The 19743-nt window shown below is 41.9% G+C and overlaps 1 long non-coding RNA gene across 1 annotated transcript; it reads left to right on the top strand.

Moving 5' to 3' along the window:
- The first annotated feature begins 1149 nt into the window (after window positions 1-1149).
- On the top strand, window positions 1150-17029 carry LOC120727431. The gene is made up of 3 exons (XR_005694537.1): window positions 1150-1161; window positions 4074-4075; window positions 16731-17029. It is a non-coding gene; the product is annotated as an uncharacterized LOC120727431 (long non-coding RNA).
- The last annotated feature ends 2714 nt before the right edge of the window (window positions 17030-19743 follow it).

Consider the following 19743-nt stretch of genomic DNA (forward strand, 5'->3'; position numbering starts at 1 on the left):
TTGCGGCACAGTGAGGAGAGGGCGGGGCGGCGGGGGATTCACTGACCGGCTGGAGCAGCGTCTAATAACCAACTCACAAAATAAAAACAAACCAACAAACACGAAAACACCAGACATTATGATACAGACTTATAATTTGCACCAATGTTTTTTCGAAATTATATACACAAAAAGTGAGCGCGAGAGCCCTCGGTGCACCTGCTTGCTGCTGAAGTCAAAGTAAACTTTATTGTCATCTCCGCTACATACAGTCCAGCATATAGAGAGACGAGACGACAAGGCTGCAGTTACAGCAGTGCAAGTAAACAAACAATAAATATAAGAAGAGTAAGAAAATAAATATACACTTTAGGACTAGGAGTAAAGGGATCATCAATTTAAATTGATGATTTAAAGTCTCACACACAACCCGTCGAAAGGGGAGGAGAGCGGCTGCTTCCAAATAGAGCACATTTCATTTATAATGTTGTAAATCCAAGCCCATTATGTATTCATGATTTGAATCCTGGGTTGTGTGAAATCTCAGAAGTGCACCCTAGACAAAGTGAATCTGTGAACTAAGGTGTAGGTCTGTTAGATCATGTTGTAGTGATCCTCGGGTTGAGGGATGGGTGTTCATACTGGAGTGCAATATTAAAACCAATGGAAGATGGACAAGAAAAGTTCAAAGCCATCAGGTCCTCAGTTTAGAAAAGAGAGAAAAGAAGAGGAGGAGAAACGAGCAGCAGATGCAGGTAAGCAGATGTGTGATTGGATAATGGCAGCTCATCCTGAAACAATCAGAATACTTTATTAATCCCTAAGGAAATAATGTGCGTTACAGTTGCTCCAAGAAGAAATGGTAAAAATAGCAACAGTAACAGACTAAACTCCAAACAATACATTATGTTACAGATTTTAATATTAATTAGTCATTGTCAGTTGTTGATTTGTCCTGTTCTCACTGTATGACGAATTATGATGGCTGTTTGGTAGCCGTTTGCATACTATGCATACTCTCTCTCTCTTCATATGTGTGTGTGTGTACAACAGTTTTATGTTAATGTACAATCCTTAATATGTTTTGTTTGTGTGTGTGTGGGTGTGTGTGTGTGGGGGGGGCGCCAGAGGGAGTGTTCGCCCAGGGCACCAAATAGGCTAGGACCGCCACTGTCTGTGACAGTTACACAAAGTTTTGGCTGTCTCACAATGTTTTGGTACAGTCTCCCAGGTGTAACATTTTTTTAATACTTTGTTTTTGCTGGACAAGTGCAAGGTTTTACTCAACACCATCAGACACAAAGAAATATAAAAATATATATTTTTTAATTAAAATTGTTTCAGCTGTTTTGACTGTTAGCAGCTTCTCTATTCTACTATTTATGCACATATGTTGTCAAACTAATTATACCACGTTTAAAAGTATGATTTTTGGGCTTTTTATTATTAGAGTTACAGTCATACATATTTTCAGAAGACTGTATTTAATCTCCATAAGAAACAATCATATTTAGCATTAGCATTTAGCATTAAATGACACATTTATTCAGGAAATTAAGTATTTTTATTGGAAGATCATGAGGGAGCAAAACATATGGTACTTCAAAAGAGAAAAATAAACAAAAAAAATCCATATTATGGAGTTGACAAGGTGTTGACGGTGGTGACAAAAATCTGACAGTGATGACACACTAGTAGAAAACAAGATATTATTTCTTTCAAAATGACCATTAAACTTTATCAACTTATGGAATATCACAAGACACTTCATAACATTTCTATTTTTGCACACGTCAAGTTCTACAGTTCACCAGCAAGCAGCTACCTATTACGCTTTGATTCCTCAGAATTAATGTCTAAAGTACTCTGTAGTTGTGTGTTTAGACCCTGCTGGACTTTATCTCCGTTTTTCCTTCATTCTCTTGTTTCCAAAACCTTCTCTTCTGCCTTTTTTCCTTTTCTTTCAAATCCCTGATGTTCTTTATTTTTTCCCTCTTTCAATCTATTTCTCCATCTTTCCCTTTCCTTTATGAGAAACTCTTTTTTCAACTCAGGCTGGCTGTATATTTTTTCTCTCCTTCCTTTTTGATACTCCCTGTTCCTTCTCTTTCGTTCCTCTACTGACAGGTTCCTCTTTGCCATTCTAGTCTAAAATGTACCTACCTGATGTCTGTCCTGATGTCCAGGTAGGACAGACTGCAGTGAGTTTAATAAGCTGTGTTAGATTACACTTAGAGGGACAGCTTCATCTGTGAAACAGGATCTATGATCTATGATGGTTTGATTACTGCATTTAACAGAGTTCATGGTTGAGCTGAAACAACAAGAAGACTCTGGAGGTCACCTGGGGGTCTGTCATTAGATTTACTCCAGAAACTGGATCAAACTGGATCCAACTGGAGCACTTGTTGGGATCCAGGGTGCAGCAGGTCTGTGCTGAGCAGAATGAATAAAGCCAATAAGATGTCTCTGTATGAGGAGGCGGGGTCACAGGAGGTTCACAGAAACTCTGCAGCAGCATCATCAGCTCACATGGAAACTTTGATGATTCACTTCTGTGGTGTTTTTACAGAAACACGTCACAAAATTAGCTCCACCTGTTTTGTGAGCTTTGAGTTTCTTGTCTTCATCCTGGATTCTTGTGTTGCTGTTTTTACACACAGCAGATATTTCCTGGTTGCTTCCTTGATGACCACATGAAGCTTTCTGAAGCTTGGATTGAAAACGCTTCATTACTCAAAGCTTTCCAACACAGGCCTCTGTGCTGCCATCTGGTGGACAAACATATGAAGTGCAGCGTGAAGCTACAAATGAAACTGCTTCAGCTACGTTTATATATAACATACTATAAGCTATATAACTATATGTATAGTGTATTATGTAGGTTTTAGAGCTGGGGGTAGAACTGCTGATGGCCTGGTTGTTATTTATGTTCCCCATGGTTCACCAGCTCTCACACAACATCAGCACCAATGATCCACGTCCTCATAAACCTCTGAATCAGGTCCTGAAGCAGTGACGTCCTGAGTGAAGACCTCACTGATCACATGACTCTGGTAGCCTGACTCAGTGTTTCTGAAGCAGTGTGCTGGGTTTTTAAAAATACGTGGCTGCTGCCTGATGTTGGGCCCACAGAGGAAGACGACTCACTCACTCTTCTTCACTTCCTCCTTAAACATGTGGAAGGAGAGCAAAGTGCTGCCAGACTCTTATTTCTGACAGGAACAGAACAAACCACTGCAAACTGTTCCAGTTCTTCATCTTCATCACAATCTGTTTATTTCTGATGGTGTCTTCAGTCTGAGGGTTTGAAGTTTCCATGTCTGTGTGATGTGTGGTGTGAAGGCTGCTGGTTAAACTGGGACTCACTGTTTAAAGCACTGAGTGCTCATAGAGAGATGCTCCATGAGTCCCAGTACAGACTACAAACATGGTGGAAACTTAGCTTTGATATCCACACACTCTGCACGTCTGTGAGTAACTGTGATGAAGATGTGCAGAGATCTGTGTCCAAACAGGAGAAAGACTGTAAAGACTCTGTGCTTCTAACAGCCTCTGTTAACATATGTGAGGCTGTTTGTTGTTGTTGCCATGGAGCTTTTCACTGTTTGGGTCAGCAGGTCATGTGATCAGGTTTGTTCTGCTGGACGATGGTTCAGTGTCAGGGTTTGTTTGCATTCATCAATAAATATCTAAATAAATCAAAGACTCCATGTTTGTTCTTTCATCATGTGACCTCTGCTCATCCATCTCTGTGTGTATCAGGATACATTTAGTTCATAATACACAGAAAAATCAGAGTTATTACCTGTAACAAATGTGAAAGTAAAGATTCCTGCAGTGATAACCAGGCAGGACTGAAACACATCCAAGCTGTCACCACGGTAACAGCACCGTCCATCCACAGGTGAGGGGAGGAGCAAAAAGAGGGACTTTCACCATTTTATACTAAAAACACTCAACAGTATGTATAAAATAAAATGTATGTATAAAATGTTCAAATTTACAAGCCGGTTTTTAAAAAAAGTAATATGTAATAAATAGTGTTGTGTATATACAGTTGGGTTATTGCATATAGAATTGTTATTGCACAGTGGTGGTCTAAAGAGGAAGTGGGAAGAAAAAAAATAATTGGGGGGGTTGTATTATCGGTGCATGTGTGAGTTCAGGGTGGTTATAGCTTTGGGGAAGAAACTCTTTTTGAGTCTGTGGGTTTTTGTGCTGATGCACCTGTAGCGCTGCCCTGAGGGAAGCAGGCTGAACCTGTTGAAACCAGGGTGGGAGCTGTTCTTGATAATGTTTGCTGCTCTGCTGAGGCAGCGGGAGGAATAAATGTCCATCAGGGAGGGGAGAGGGAAGACCACACTCTGAAGCCTCACTCTATCCGCCTTGGTGCAGCTGCCGTACCATACCGTGATGCAGTAGGTTAGCAGGCTCTCAATGGACGAGCGGTAGAAGGTCAGCAGCAGGTTGGAGTTCAGCTTGTACTTCCTGAGGACTCTCAGGAAGTGCAACCGCTGTTGGGCCTTCTTGACGACCGCTGAGATGTTGTCTGTTCAGGAGATGTCAGCAGAGATGAGGACACCAAGGATCCGGAAGGTGTGGACCCTCTCCACACACTCCCCGTTGATGTAAAGGGGGGCTAAGTCAGTGCTGTGTCTCCTGAAATCAACAATAGAGATTAATAACAGATATGATTGAATGCAGAGAGGTCTATTAACACATAGTCATATTTTGGGGGGTTTAATAAATTGGTCCATGTTTCTAGAAATGAGAGCTGCTCCATCCAAAGTGGGATGGATGCCGTCTCCCCTAACAAGACCAGGTTTCCTCCAGAAGGTTTGCCAATTATCTATGAAGCCCACATCGTTTCTGGGACACCACTCAGACAGCCAGCAATTTAAGGAGAACATGCGGCTAAACATGTCACTCCTGGTCTGATTGGGGAGGGGACCAGAGAAAACTACAGAGTCCCACATTGTTTTGGCAAAGTTGCACACCGATTCAATATTGATTTTAGTGACCTCCGATTGGCGTAACCGGGTGTCATTACTGCCGACGTGAATTATGATTTTACTGAATTTACGTTTATCCGGGAAATAAAGGTAACATGGCTTGTACATCTCAGTCCGCTGTGGAGTACGTCAGGAGGGACAAGCCCAAACTGGTGAGAACATTAAAGGAGCTCACTGTCAATGTGGAGCATCTCTACCAGAAAGAAGTTTTCTCTGAGGAAGAAGTCAGTAAAATAAAGACAGCAGGTGACGACTTTGACAAAACCAGAGAAATTGTGAACTGTGTCATAAAAAAGGGGGAAGCAGCCTGCTATGAGTTTCTCAGGATTATTGACATAACAAGAAAGAGAAGAACAGAAAGGCTGCCATATTTTCTGGAAATTACAGCATTAGATTCCTCTTCACGAGACAAATTTGACCTGAACTACTGAATCAGCTGCTTTTCCATCAAGGACGACATCAACATGGATGTAACGTATTTACAAGGTATTTTTAAACAAACTGAAGTCTGTGGCAAGATTTGCAGTAATAATGCAGTGTTGTTCAGTGACACATGAGTTAAATCCCTCAATTACTTTTTAATTAATTTCTCCTACACCTCTTTTCTTTCAGGCCCTAAACCGTGTCACAGATACCAGCAAAAGTTGAAATTTGAAGCTCAGAAGATTTCAGAAAGATCATGGATCCAAAGTAAAGCAGTCCTATTCAACAAGGAGACATCTTTGTCCTCCACTTCACTTGTGTTAGACACACAAGGACAGGCTTTAGCATCCAAAATAAAAAAGTCAAAGATCAAGAAGAGCAGGAAGGTTCACACTAAAAAACTCAAGGCCTACATACCTGAGGACAAACAGGGAGCCTCTCCCAGTGAACTGCTGAAAACATATGAAAGAAAAATCCTTTTGGTAGGAAAACCTGGAACTGGGAAAACAGCTGTGGTCCATCAGATGTTGAAACTGTGGTCAGAGAAAGATAACAAGGATCTAGATTACATGTTCTACTTTGATATGAGAGAAACACTCAACATCACAGAGGTCCATAAACTGGAGGATCTTCTCTTCAGTGTGTTCTGTGAACCAGATGAAGGCAAATATGAGGTCTTAGAGGACATAAAGGATATTGCTGACAGTGTTACCATCATTTTTGATGGAGTACCAGATGTTCCCTTTACAGCGACCCAGTCAGTAGTGCTGGAGCTCATCCAGAAGACCCTTCTACTTGAAGCAAACATCATTATCACCTGCAGACCAGAGGTGGAGTCAGCAGACTTCCTGTTGGATTAGGGCTGTCTCAGAGTGGAAGTGAAAGGCTTCAGTGAGCAGGGCATCAGAGAGTACTTATCCAAGAATCTGAGTGAGGACGACTTCAACAAAGTCTTATAATAATAATAATAATAATGGATTGCATTTATATAACGCTTTTTCGGACCCTCAAAGCGCTTTACAATACCACTATTCATTCACTCTCACATTCATACACTGGTGAAGGCAAGCTACAGTTGCAGCCACAGCTGCCCTTGGGCAGACTGACAGAAGCGAGGCTGCCATATTGCGCCATCGGCCCCTCTGGCCATTACAGTCTTGTGTAACTTGGAGTTATTCTCTCTTTGCCACACCCCCATGGTGGTCGCCTGCTTTAGCTTTGAGGGCTCAGATTTCTCTCCACATCCCTGCACAGTTACTGAAATATACCTCAATATCCTCCATTTCTGCAATCAGAGAAATGTTTCCAAGACATCTGAAAATAAAAGCACTAAATGGGATGCAATACTGTCTTTATCTCAGGCAGCTTTTTGTGCAACAGAAGGGAAAAATGTGAACCTGACATCACTGCCCAAACTAGACAGCTGTGCTAATTTGGCCATTTTGAGCAAGCTTCTGATTCAAATCAGCCCAACTGTAAGGAAACCCTTGTGTGCCTTTCTCCACTACACGGTTCAGGAGTTTTTTTGCAGCTCTGTGGGTCTTAAAGGATCCAGAGAAGACCAGATGTGTTCTACAGCAGTGTCTGGTTTAGGGGAGCAAACACATTATTTATTATTATTAACCTTTATTTAACCAGGAAAAGTCCCATTGAGATTAAAAACCTCTTTTTCAAGGGAGTCCTGGCCAAGAGGCGACAACATGTTGAAATTACAAAGTTACATACATATTATAAGTAACAATTACATTTTAAAAACATTTTTCTCTGGCTCTCTCAATCTGGACTTAAAAGCATTTAATGAAATAAGATCTGCTATCTTCCAGTCTTTTTGCATCATGTTCCATGTGAAACGGGCAGCATAAGTAAAAGCCCTCTTTCCCAGTTCAGTTCTGGCAAATGGAACATTGAGCAAAAAAAGATCGCTTGAACGCAGGCTGTAAGAAACAGTACTCCTCCGTGTGAGCAGATCGCAAATGTAGGTGGGCATTTGTCCAAGCAGGGCCTTATAAATAAAGATGCACCAGTGACCAAACCTCCTGGAGGACAACGAAGGCCATCCCACTCGAGCGTACAGATCACAACAGTGGGTCAAGGCCCTACAGTTTGTAATAAACCGTAAAGAGGCATGATATACTGAGTCAATCTTATGAAGACACTGGGTGGAAGCATTCATGTACAGCAGATCACCATAATCTAAAACAGATAAAAAATGTGGCATTTACAAGACGCTTTTTTGTCTCAAAAGAAAAGCAAAATTTGTTTCCAAAGAAAAATCCCAGTTTTAGTTTGAGTTTTTTCACAAGATTGTCTATGTGAGATTTAAAGGTCAGAGAGTCATTAAATTAAAATCCAAGATATTTATAGGTATGCACCACTTCTATGAGGTTTCCCTCAAGAGTAGACACCAAAGGGACAGTTTGAGGAAATCTCTTCATGTTTGAAAACAACATTAGCTTTGTCTTTTCAGCATTGAGAACCAATTTCAGCTCCAGAAGTGTGTGCTGAACCACGTCAAAAGCTTTCTGCAAAGATTCTATTGCCTTTTCAAGGTTTGAGCCAAAGGAATAAATAACTGTGTCATCAGCATAAAAATGCATACTAGCATTGGACACATTTTGTCCCAAATCATTTATATACATGATGAACAACAGAGGTCCTAAAATTGAACCCTGTGGCACCCCAGTGTGAATATTCAAAAGTTCTGAGCACAGATTTTCACATTTAATGCATTGAGTCCTGTCACTCAAATAGTTAGTGAACCAGGAGACGACATGTCTAGACAGCCCCAAAGAAAGAAGCCTATGCTTTAAAATGGCGTGATCCACAGTGTCGAAAGCTTTTGACAGGTCGATAAACAGAGAAGCACAGTGCTGTTTTTTATCAAGAGCAACAAGTATGTCATTTATCACTTTTGTGGCAGCCGTAACAGCACTATGCTGTTTTCTGAACCCAGATTGCAGTTTTGAGAGAACTTTATTAGAGTACAAGAACTCTTTTAATTGCTCACTGACGAGAGACTCAAGGACTTTTGCCAAGACACACAAGTTTGATATTGGCCTGTAATTAGTCAGAATGGCCGGGTTGCCTCCTTTTAATATTGGCGTAACAAAAGCAGACTTCCAAACAAGTGGAATTTCTTTATTTTGGATTGAAAGATTAAAAAGGATCGTAAGAGGTTGTGCAATGTAATCAGTTGCTATTTTCAGAAAATAGGGCTCTATTAAGTCTGGCCCTGGGGGTTTCCTGTGATCTAAGGCTTTAAGAGCTTTATGCACTTCCTGGACAGAAAAAGGAGAAAAATCAAAAAGCTCCCCAAAATATGTTTGGGGTTCTGTGCAGGGAATCATGGGGGCTGCTCCAACAGAGTTAAATAAAAAACCAGTAGCTACGAAGTGCTTGTTAAAGCTATTTAAGACCTCAGTTCTGTCATAAACTGGGACAGAATCTTTTAAAATGAATTTTGGAAGAGCCTGTGATATTTTATTTATAGATAAGGACTTAATTACTTTCCAAAATTTCTGGGGGTTATTGAGGTTTTCTGTCGTAACGGATAAATAATATTCTGACTTAGCCTTCTTGATAAGTGTCGTGCATTTGTTTCTTAATTTCCTGAAATCTAACCAGTCAGTCAGGGAGTCGTTTTTCCTAGCTTTTGCCCATGCCACGTTGCGCTGATGGATGGACTCTGATAATTCCGATGAAAACCAAGGGTTCTCCCGTCCCTTGACCCTAAATTTTCTGGCAGGTGCATGCTTATTTAAAATTTTCATAAAAATTTCTTTTAAATAAGCCCAAGCCAGATGGATGTCTGGTATCAGACTCAAATTTTCCCAATTTGCCATGGACAAGTCATAATGAAACGCTTGCTCATTAAATATTTTAAAATTTCTTTTACAGATGATACGCGGTTTACATTTAGGGATTTTAGTGTTCCTACAAGTAGCAACTACACTATGATCGCTTAAATCATTACAGAACACGCCTAGAGACAGGAACTTATGAGGGACATTTGTTAGAATTAGGTCAATCAAAGTAAATTTGTCAGGACTCTTTGGCCTTGTAGGTAGGTTGACCAACTGGCTAAGATTAACAGAGTCACAGAAGGATTTAAATTCATCAGAAGCTATATTCAGCCAGTCCCAGTTCAAGTCTCCGGCCAATAGAAGTTCGTTATAATTTAATTTGGACAGAAGATGCTTTAGAGATAATAAAGTTTCCTTTACAGAAGACGGAGGCCTATAGCACCCAACAACTGTTATAGAGAGAGAGACTTTACTATTTTAATATTCAAATTCAAATTCAAATTTTTATTTGTCACGTACACAGTCATACACAGTACGATATGCAGTGAAATGCTTAGACAACTGCTCATGACCTAAAGAAAAAAAAGAAAAAGGAAAAGGCTATGAATAAGATAGGAAATAAATATGAAAAATTAAAAAGGGTAAATTTAACTAGGAAGGAATAATATATAAATTAAAGTTGAAAATAAAATAACTGTACAACAAAATACACAATACACAGTATAGAACTATATAAGAATGTATGAAGAAATATAAATAAATAAATAAATATATACACAATAACAGCAGCTGTACAAGTATTAACTGGAAAAAGCCAAGAATTCCATTTGTTTAGGAATAGATTCAGATAAGACAATGGATACTTCATATCTTGATTTAACATAAATTGCTACGCCTCCACCTTTCCCAGGCCTATCTGTACGATAAAGATTGTATCCCGTTATGTTGATGTCATCATCTGTAATAGATTTGGACAACCAAGTTTTGGAGATAATCACAATATCCGCGTTTGTCGATTTCGCCCAAATTCTGACCAAGTCCATCTTGTGTAATAAACTGCGTACGTTTAGATGAACACATTTTAACCCTGGCTGAGATTTAAAATCAGCAGGGGTCTGGACACTTTTCAACTCAGGTCCAGGATTTGGTTGCACATCTCCGGATATAAGTAAAAGTAAAACAATCATCATTAACCTTCGTTTCATATTACATTTAAAAGCATTTTCGTACTTTGCAGATGTTAACGACAAATACTGCTTTTTCTTAAGTGAAAATGAAAGATTATACAGAACAAGATAACCTTGTAATTTGGGTAATACTTCATATTGATTTAAGCTAACAACCAGAGCCAAATGAATTGTTGGTGACTCCAGGTGCACTGCTACAGTTGACCTAGTGCCACTAAAATAAGTTTCACCCATACTCAGCTCATATTCTGCAGTTCTCACCCAAGGAGCACCGCAATGTCCCAAGTCCCAAACCACGAATACACACAATAAAGCTTCGATAAGTGTCCTTGTCTTCATAATGATAGCCCAGGGTCCAAAATGGGGATGAATACAAAAGGCTCCAACCTATTAGCTCCGAATCCGAGCGGAGGTGGACTAAGCAATCTGGGGATCAGATGGAGGTGCGTCGTAGCAGGCTTCAGCCCGGCCTGTTAGCTGCGTGTCTGGACGGTGTAGCAGTCTCCGGCCTGTTAACTCTGCGTCCAGGCAGTATAGCAGGCTCCGTCCTGTTAGCTCCGAGTCCGGGCAGTGTAGCAGACTCCGGCTTCGTTAGCTTCGAAATACGGACAATGTAGCCGGCTCCGGCCTGCCAGCTCCGAGTCCGGGGAATGCAGCGGGCTCCGGCCTGATTAGCTCCGAGTCTGGGGGACGCAACAGGCCCCAGCCTGCTAGCTCCAAGTCCGAGTCCGAGCGGGGGAGGACAAGGAGGACAGGGCAGGGCCCAGCCTGCCCTCCCAGGAATCTAGTAGACGCAGTAGGCTCCGGCCCGTCAATCCAGAGTCCAGGTGGAGGCGGACACGGTAGACTCAGGTTTGCCTACCCAGAGTCAGTATTTAGACCGGCCCGCTTTGCCCAAAGCCCTATTTCAGTCCAGAGGGAGACGCTACGCTGAGAGTTTACGTGTCGCCATGAAACATTTGGTCCCTTTCCTGTGTGGACTGTTGAGTGAGAAGAACACTGATTTGTTAGAAAGTCTCCTTCCTTCTCAGCAGCTCAGAGACACGTCTGACTGGTTCTTCAAAGACTTGGTGACCACCTTTGTAGGTTGTAGTGACAGTGAAGACTGTGAAATGGACTTAATGTTCTTATGTCAATGTCTCTATGAGTCTCAGTCACCTGATGTCTGCCTCTGTCTCCTGGATAAACCGGTCTACTGTATTGAAGTGAGTGGAGAGACTTGATCCTCAGCAGTGTTGTGTTCTGGCCTATGTAATCAGCCAGAGTAAGGAGAGGAAAATAGAGCTGAATCTGGAGGATACAACAGTATCAAAGCAGGGAATGAGGCCTTTGCTGGGATGTCTCAGCAAACTTCAAAGGTAAGTGAGAACATTTAGAACTGAAGTTAAAGGGTTTTGTACATCTGTTTCAGCTTTGTTTCATCACGTTTCCAGTGAGTTGTAGACAGTAGAAAGTTTGTAGGTAGTCTTTAGGTATTTGGTAACATTATTGTTTAGTCTTGATACATACATAATAATGCAGGTGAGGAGATCTCAGAAAGCTAACTAACTTCACCTGGACATTTGTCATTTGAATGAGAGATTTTATTACTTATTTAAGACATTTTCAGTCTCAGCTGAAGCGCATTTAACTTATAAACTAACACCACTGCATAACACTGACCCATGGTCTCATAATTGTTGTTTAATTTCATGATCAGAGGTCAAGAGCAATGCTAAAGACAACCCAAAGTAAGGTTAGAGTAACATACTTATCTCCCAGATTAATGTTGTGTTACTCCTGAGTTATCATGCAGACACATATAGCTTTTATCCTCCAATGACAAACATACTGCCTTTGTTACATTGTGTTCAGTCAAAATCCACTAAGTCAAAATGTCTCACCCTCTAGCTTACATCTAAACATAAATATAAGAATTTCCCCTACAAAAATGTGTTTAGATAAATTTTCATGTTGTTAGTCTGCTCATTCAATACAGTTTTCTAAGTAAAACAGGAAACATGGAGATTAGACATGACATGAACTTAACATAACCACACAGACAAGACGCATGACAGGTAGATGCACGAACCAGGGAGAATGAGTACAGGAGGAACTGAAAAAGCTTCTCGGATGAGAGGTGAAACATCTTCAAGCAACTCAAAGAAGTCCAGACGCTTTTCTTTCCAAGCTCCTTAGACTACGATGACCTGGATGACCGAGAACTTTCACAGACAGTACAGGAGAAGATGACATAAACCACTAAGAAACAAAGGACTGATCAGCAACCTAGAAATTAACTAGATGAACTAAGCTAGACCATAAATGAATACCAAAGATACATAAAAAACTCAAACACTGGGTCACACGACCCAGGACCATGACAACACCTGTAAGATTTAAGAGAAGTGTCTTTGTTTTTTAGTTTCTAACCAAACAGTGAGACCCAAACACGTCAGCAATGATCAGTCCATTAACCCCCCAACACCCCAACTCTTTAATGGCGTGTATTTTTAATTTCTCTTTGTTCTTGTGACTTTATAGTGTCGATAGAACACTATAAAGTCACAACTGAGTAATGATGTACAAAACTCTTTATTTGGTGTGTGAACACAGCAGCATTTTTCCTGAGTACAAAAACAAACTGAGAAACAACAACTGTGCCCCTTTGAGCCACAGGGTTCATTTGAAAGAGCAAAACTTAGTATTGTTGTCTAGGCAACCAAAATGTGATGTCCCCATATGTGGACGCCACATCCTAGGAGGTTAAACTTGTCCTTGTAGCCAGAGACAAAAACTGCTACAACAGGTAAACTTAGTCAGAAATGTAGACTTTTATCATTTAGAAAGAATGATTCTTACATCCTGTTCAAACTTCGGTGACTCTCTGCTGACTTTATCTGTTCATATTTTGAATGTACATTTTACACTTGTTTAAGATTTACTTTCTAAAACTTGAAGACTGTAAACTCACTTCAGCTCATCAGTCTCTGGTCTATATCGTATGCAGTTATCCTCTTAAGCCTCTTGCAGCTCTGCACAAATTAGAAGTTTTGTATAAAAAAGGCGAACATGGTTCTTCAGTTTCAGCATGAATCTACACAAATAGACTTTGTTCTCAGCAGCTGATTACATGTGAACTAATGAAGTTCTCTACCAACCTTCCAACTGTAGGCGTGACTCCTTGTCACGCCAGCTGTGGACCATTTCTCTTCTGAGTGAGGTGGACATGGATTACCTGAGTTTACTTGACTTTACTGAGAATCAGCTGCACCTCCCAGTCAACAGTGAAACACAGCTGTATGGCCGAGCTGTGAGAGTCCTGCAGGAGAGGAAGGTGAAAGTCTGCATTCACTGTGATCACAGAGTCTGTCAAACTGCAAGCTCGTTCCTCTTACACTGTTTACCCCACATCCACTCACTCAGGTATGCTCTTTGGTTTTACTTATTAAACACTCAATTTGCTCATGTGCTCTTCAACTGTGGTTTAAAATCCAGTGGAGTTACTCTATAGAAATAATTGAACCAACTCTTTTTTTTTTTTTTTTTTTTTTTGATTTGTGTCGTACTGAATGACTCCTAGTGTATCAAATAAATAAATGAAACTATATTCATTACTAATAAGTCTTAGAAATGGCAGTAAAGGTAGTTATTTTACCATCAGTCTTGGGTAGGCTGAACAAGAGATCGGGGAGAGGTAAGTGATGGAAGTGACGGACAAGGTAAGCGACTCATGTTGTAACTGACGTCAGACGCCGGAGATTTTGGCGGAAAATTAAAGCAAATGGTAGTTTAGATTTGAACAAATTCATTTAAGCTTCAGCATTACCAAATACACTTATCAATTGTCTTATAACTAACACTATTTGTCTAAATAATCTCCAACACCCTGGAGAACAACGAGGAGAGTTTAGAGACTCTCCAAGATTATATTGATCAGTGCTTTCAGGATCTCGTGATGAAGAAGACCCAGTGTGCAGCTTCCCCGGCCAAACCTGAGACGCCGTCGTCGAAAAGACAACGCCCGGCAGATTCCCCCGGCTCAACATCGCCAGCCGGCAAAGATATTGCTGACATACTGGAGTCAATCGACAAGCGATTGTCCAGTTTCGACGCAAGGCTGTCCTTGGTGGAGATTCTTCACCGAGAATTTAAATGCTTGCGAGAATCCCTGGAGTACAGCCAGCAGCAGGTGGAAACGCTTGCTGCTGAAAATGCCACGCTAAGGGAGTCGGTGAAATCTCTCACAGATAATGTTACCCAGCTCAATAGAGAAAATAAAAAAAATAAAAGAAACAGTTATCGATCTACAAGCTCGTAGCATGCGTGATAATCTGGTATTTTCTGGTATTCCAGAAGCCGCTGGAGAGGACGCGGAGACCACGGTAAAAAGCTTCATCAAAACCCACCTGAAGCTGCCGGAGGACACTGTGAAGAACATCGTCTTCGATCGGGTACATCGCCTCGGCCCCATTCGGGCTACGGCCGGGAGACCACGTCCTATCGTGGCCAAATTCGGCCACTTCAAACAAAAGCAACATGTGAAAAGCCGCGGCAGGGAATTAAAAGGAACGGACTTCAGCGTGAATGACCAGTTCCCCAAAGAGATCTTGGAACGACGCAGGGTCCTCTTCCCAATCCAACGCGGCTTCATCCAGAAGGGCTCCCGCGCTGTCATCGCTGTGGACCGGCTGTACGTGGACGGACAGCTCCACCGCGACCCCAACATCACTCCGTGGCTGTATTAACCTCACACCAGATAAGAATCAGCTGCACCCTTTCCTTATCCACTCACACTAACTTGCATTAACATCTGTTTAACTTACCAGCATCAAATCGCATCTTAAAGTGTGATTTCATAGCAGAATTAACACCGTCACTCTCCGTCAGTGATTTAATTGGAATGTTTACGTTTTGTTTTTGTTTTGTTTTTTTCTTCTCGGTTTTTTTTTCTCTCTTTTCCCCCCTCTTGGTTTTATGCTGCTCACCCCTGTCCTTGGTTTCTTTCTTTATTCCTTTCACTGCCTCGATCACCTGCTTCGACACTCATCCACAAACATCCTTTATTTCGACACATACGCACCATGCGCTCAACGGCAGCACATTTACATCAGTCAGACAGCGCACACAGTCATATAAGATACACACACACACACTTAAGCCAAGCCTACTCATATTAGTAACTATGCATACACAAAGTCAGACTCAGGGAGCATCTCGCCACACATTTTTTCTCTCTCTCCTTCTCTTTATTTATGAACAAGTGACGTATTCTCTCCACCTGTCTAAGCGACGCACACAGCATACATCCCTAGTTATACACAAACATCTATGGGTACACTGAGGTTCATTACATGGAATATAAATGGAGCTGGCTCCAGAGAAAAGAGGTTAAAAATATTTAACCAACTCAAAAAACTACAGGCAGATGTTGTCCTATTACAAGAGACCCACAGACCTCTTAGAGGTTCGAATGAACTTAAAACACCTGAGTTTCCCAATGTGTTCTCAGCTTGTTATAATTCTAGACAAAGGGGAGCAGCAATTTTAATACATAAAAATATTAATTTCACAGTACTCGATACAGTTATAGATCCAGAGGGCAGATTCTTAATCATTAAACTATCTATACTTGATAAAAAGCTATGTATTGCAAGTGTATATGGTCCAAATGTTGATGATCCCTCATTCTTTCACGGTTTTTTCAGTGCACTCTCTGAACACTTAGATGGCACACTTGTTCTTGGAGGCGACCTCAACCTTGGACTAAATGAAGACATGGATAGGCTCAATACAGCGGGAACTCAGCGTAATTGGCAGTCCATAAATATAATCAAACAGTATATGAGCGACTTTGGTCTTTGCGATGCATGGCACTCCCTTCACCCCACCAGTAAGGAATATACTTTTTTCTCACATGTCCATCACTCCTACTCTCGTCTGGATTATTTTTTGGTCAGCAGCTCACTGCTGAACGACATTTCAGACACTGAGATTCACCCTATAGCTGTCAGCGATCATGGTCCTGTATCTTTAACACTAATGCACAAGAATAATACTACGCCAAGAAAAAACTGGAGATTTAATATATCACTACTTAAAGATGAAGACTTTATTAAATATTTTTAAAAAGAGTGGACTTCATATTTGGACTATAATGACACTCCCGAAACATCAGCTTCTGTTCTATGCGATGCAGGGAAAGCTGTGATGAGAGGTAAAATAATTTCTTTCTCATCACATAAAAAGAAAAAAGAAAACAAAAATATTCAGCAATTAGAAAAAAACATCAAATCACTAGAAGAAGCCTACGCGTCCCACCAAGATCAGGAAACATTGAACAGAAGTGCCCATGATTCCCAGTAAAAGACTTCTACAAGAAAATGTGTTCGGTCTGTGTGCATGTCTGTGTGTTAAAGTCTGCATAAAGATATACAGGTTCATCCACAGTGTCAGGTCCATGTTCATGTGCATTATTCAAATCTAGTGGAGAGCGACAAAGAAAAAAAAAACTTTGGACATGGAGAAAACATGCAGAAAATAAAATATTAACATCGTTAAACTTCCCAAAGTGTGGGGCCCGCCCCTAGGGGGGGCGCAGAGCCATTGCAGGGGGGGAGCGTGGTATGAAAAGGGACGAAAACAAAAAAAAACGCTTGGACACTGCTAGCACAGGGCGCCTACACAAACGCAAAGCAGGAGAAGAAGCATCGCAGAATATGTTTCCAAACCAACTTCATTCTAAGCCAAAGACAAGAAAATATGGTGAAGCAATCTGCCCTTTGCTTCACCTGCACAAGTGCCGAGGTAGGTCTCCCTGCAGGATCCTTCTTGTAAAACAAAGGGGGCCCAGCGAAAAAAGTTTGGAACCGCTGTCCTAATGCCACACACTGCACACCACGCCGTGGAGCTGCTCAGTGTTAAATAGTACAGAGTAACACCCCTGACCTGTGCAAGGACATCATTTGAAGAGGCTATTCTCAATAATCAATAACAATTGTTGCCTTTTTTTCAGGAAACTGTTTAATAACCAGCAATCACAAATCTGAGGACCATTAAACACTTCATGACTCTGTTTTTGAACAGCCTGCCTCGATGAAGATTACAGAGAATAGTGTTGTAGTTCAGCCTGACCAGATCTGAACTGGTCAGGCTGAACTGACCACATGGTGGCAGTATAACAGTCACAGCATTCCTCAGCTGCTTTCAGGTTTCATTTTGCTCTAACATTTCATTTAACGTTACTTTTACAGACAACAGCTTTGTCAGATGGTGGTTACAGGTTGTGTGGTTATTATTTCACTCGGTTCATGTAACGACCCTGCTGCGTGGCACAGACTGGACAGCAGGTGGCGCTCTTCACTTCTTTGATGATTCAGCAGGTGAGAAAGAGAAGTGTTTTTTCTCCCACGTCCAACATAAGGATAAATGTTAACCACCTAAAATTTGTGAACAGGGTAAACAGCATCCTGTCAAATGTCTGGCTGGTTCTTTAAACCTCTATAAACTTTGTTATTACTGATTTTGCCTTGTGTAGTTGATGGTAGCTACTAAGGCACATTAGCATAACTGCTGATCTTTGGACTAAAAACATGTTTTTTTAGTTAATTTAAAGGCAGAATCAGAGTTTGAACAACATTCAGAAACTGCAGTTAACCTGTGTTTCATTCAGGTGCTGCAAACACATCAGCCATTCCAGGACAAATTCCAGCTCATGAATGCTGAAGATCTCACCAATTCACTGGGAAAACATCAGCCTTCAGCTGCAGTAGAGAAAATCCATGACTTCTAAAAGTTGATGGAGCTTCTAGTTCTTTAGTTTGCTCAGAACCACCAACGCACCGATGTCTGAGGGAGTCCGCCACTGGCAGGGGAAGTGGTGGTAGGGGGAGATAGGCCTCCAAACCTTGGAGGGCCTGAGATGTCCCCAGAGAGGTGGCGCCTGACACCCAACCTGACATATAGACACAGACATACAGGCACACACATATACAAACATCCATTCCCACCCTCATGCTCTCATATGCACTTACTCCACACTCAACCAACGTGGAGACAGACATAAAGAGACGCTGTACACACGATCACACTCCCCAAGCGTACTCTACAAACCGGGTCTAGGTACCCTTGCCCCTGGAGGGGGGAACTGCACCCACCCCACCATCCACTCATCTTCCAGACTACATAAGACAATAAACACCCAGGCTGAGATCTTCCTCCACCTCTCCTGTATCTCCCCCTCCTGCAGAGAGAGCTCCCGAAGAGAGGAAAGCTCCTGCAAGATGTGACAATCTCCCCCACCAGTTGAAGAGCCCCCAGGTGGCTCGATGCACCGGCGGCACCCTGCTCCAGGGCTGGGCCCCCATGCACCCACCCACCCACAACCCCCGGCAACACACCAACCAGGACCCAAGCCCCCGAGGCCCGGCCCGGGCCCCAGCCCAGAGACGGAGCGCCCCCAGAACCTCACGCCCATCCCGGACCCACCCAGGGGCAGCCAGGATAACAGGTCAGTAACCCACGTCCGTCAGCACAGACCCTCCCCTAGCCCTGCTGCACGCAGCCACAAGGAAACAGTCACCTGAGAGCCAACAGAGCCCCTAACCAGACATGACCGCTACCCCAGGTTGAGCCCCCCAAGGAAGATGCCTCCGGGGAACCCCCCGACGCCCTAAGCCTGTCCCTACCCCCACACCATCACAAACAGTGAAGGCGGGACCAAACTATGACCCCCACCCCCACTAGGTGATGGAGCTGATCAAAGGAGCCCAGAGCAATTGATCTGATGTGTGGGCAGAGGCTGTATCAGCTAATGTAATCTAATAGATAATTTCTTATTGTTTAGATTAAGATTGTTTTTATTTTTCCAGTTCATGAGGCTGTTTTCTTGGCTATGCATAGGGCAGTGAAAACCATATGGGCGATATTCTTTTTGAAGTGACATTATCTAAGCTGCCCAAACAAACACACTAGGGGGAAGTTGGAATGTTACATTTCCAGACACTTCGATAAGTCTTCACATATCTCGCGCCAAAACTTCTGACTGGTGGACAGAACCAAAGAGCGTGGTATAATTGTCCGGTGAATTGGTTTGGCAGTGTGAGCAGTTGTTGGTAGACGTGAAGCCCATCTGAACATCCGATGACCTGTATAGTGCACTTTGTAATATTTTGTATTGAATTAATTGAAGACTGGGATTTCTAATAGATGAAAGGTTTTTAAGCAAATCTGAGACCAGAAGTTTAGGTCTAGTTAACTGATAAATCCGCTTCCATTTTGCAATAGGAGTGATATTGCTTCATCTTTTTAGAAAGCATCCTGTATATTTTGGATAGTATTTGGGGGTTTTAAGAGTAA

This window comes from Simochromis diagramma, unplaced genomic scaffold (assembly GCF_900408965.1).
Source record: "Simochromis diagramma unplaced genomic scaffold, fSimDia1.1 OVJJ01000821.1, whole genome shotgun sequence".
Classification (NCBI taxonomy): domain Eukaryota; kingdom Metazoa; phylum Chordata; class Actinopteri; order Cichliformes; family Cichlidae; genus Simochromis; species Simochromis diagramma.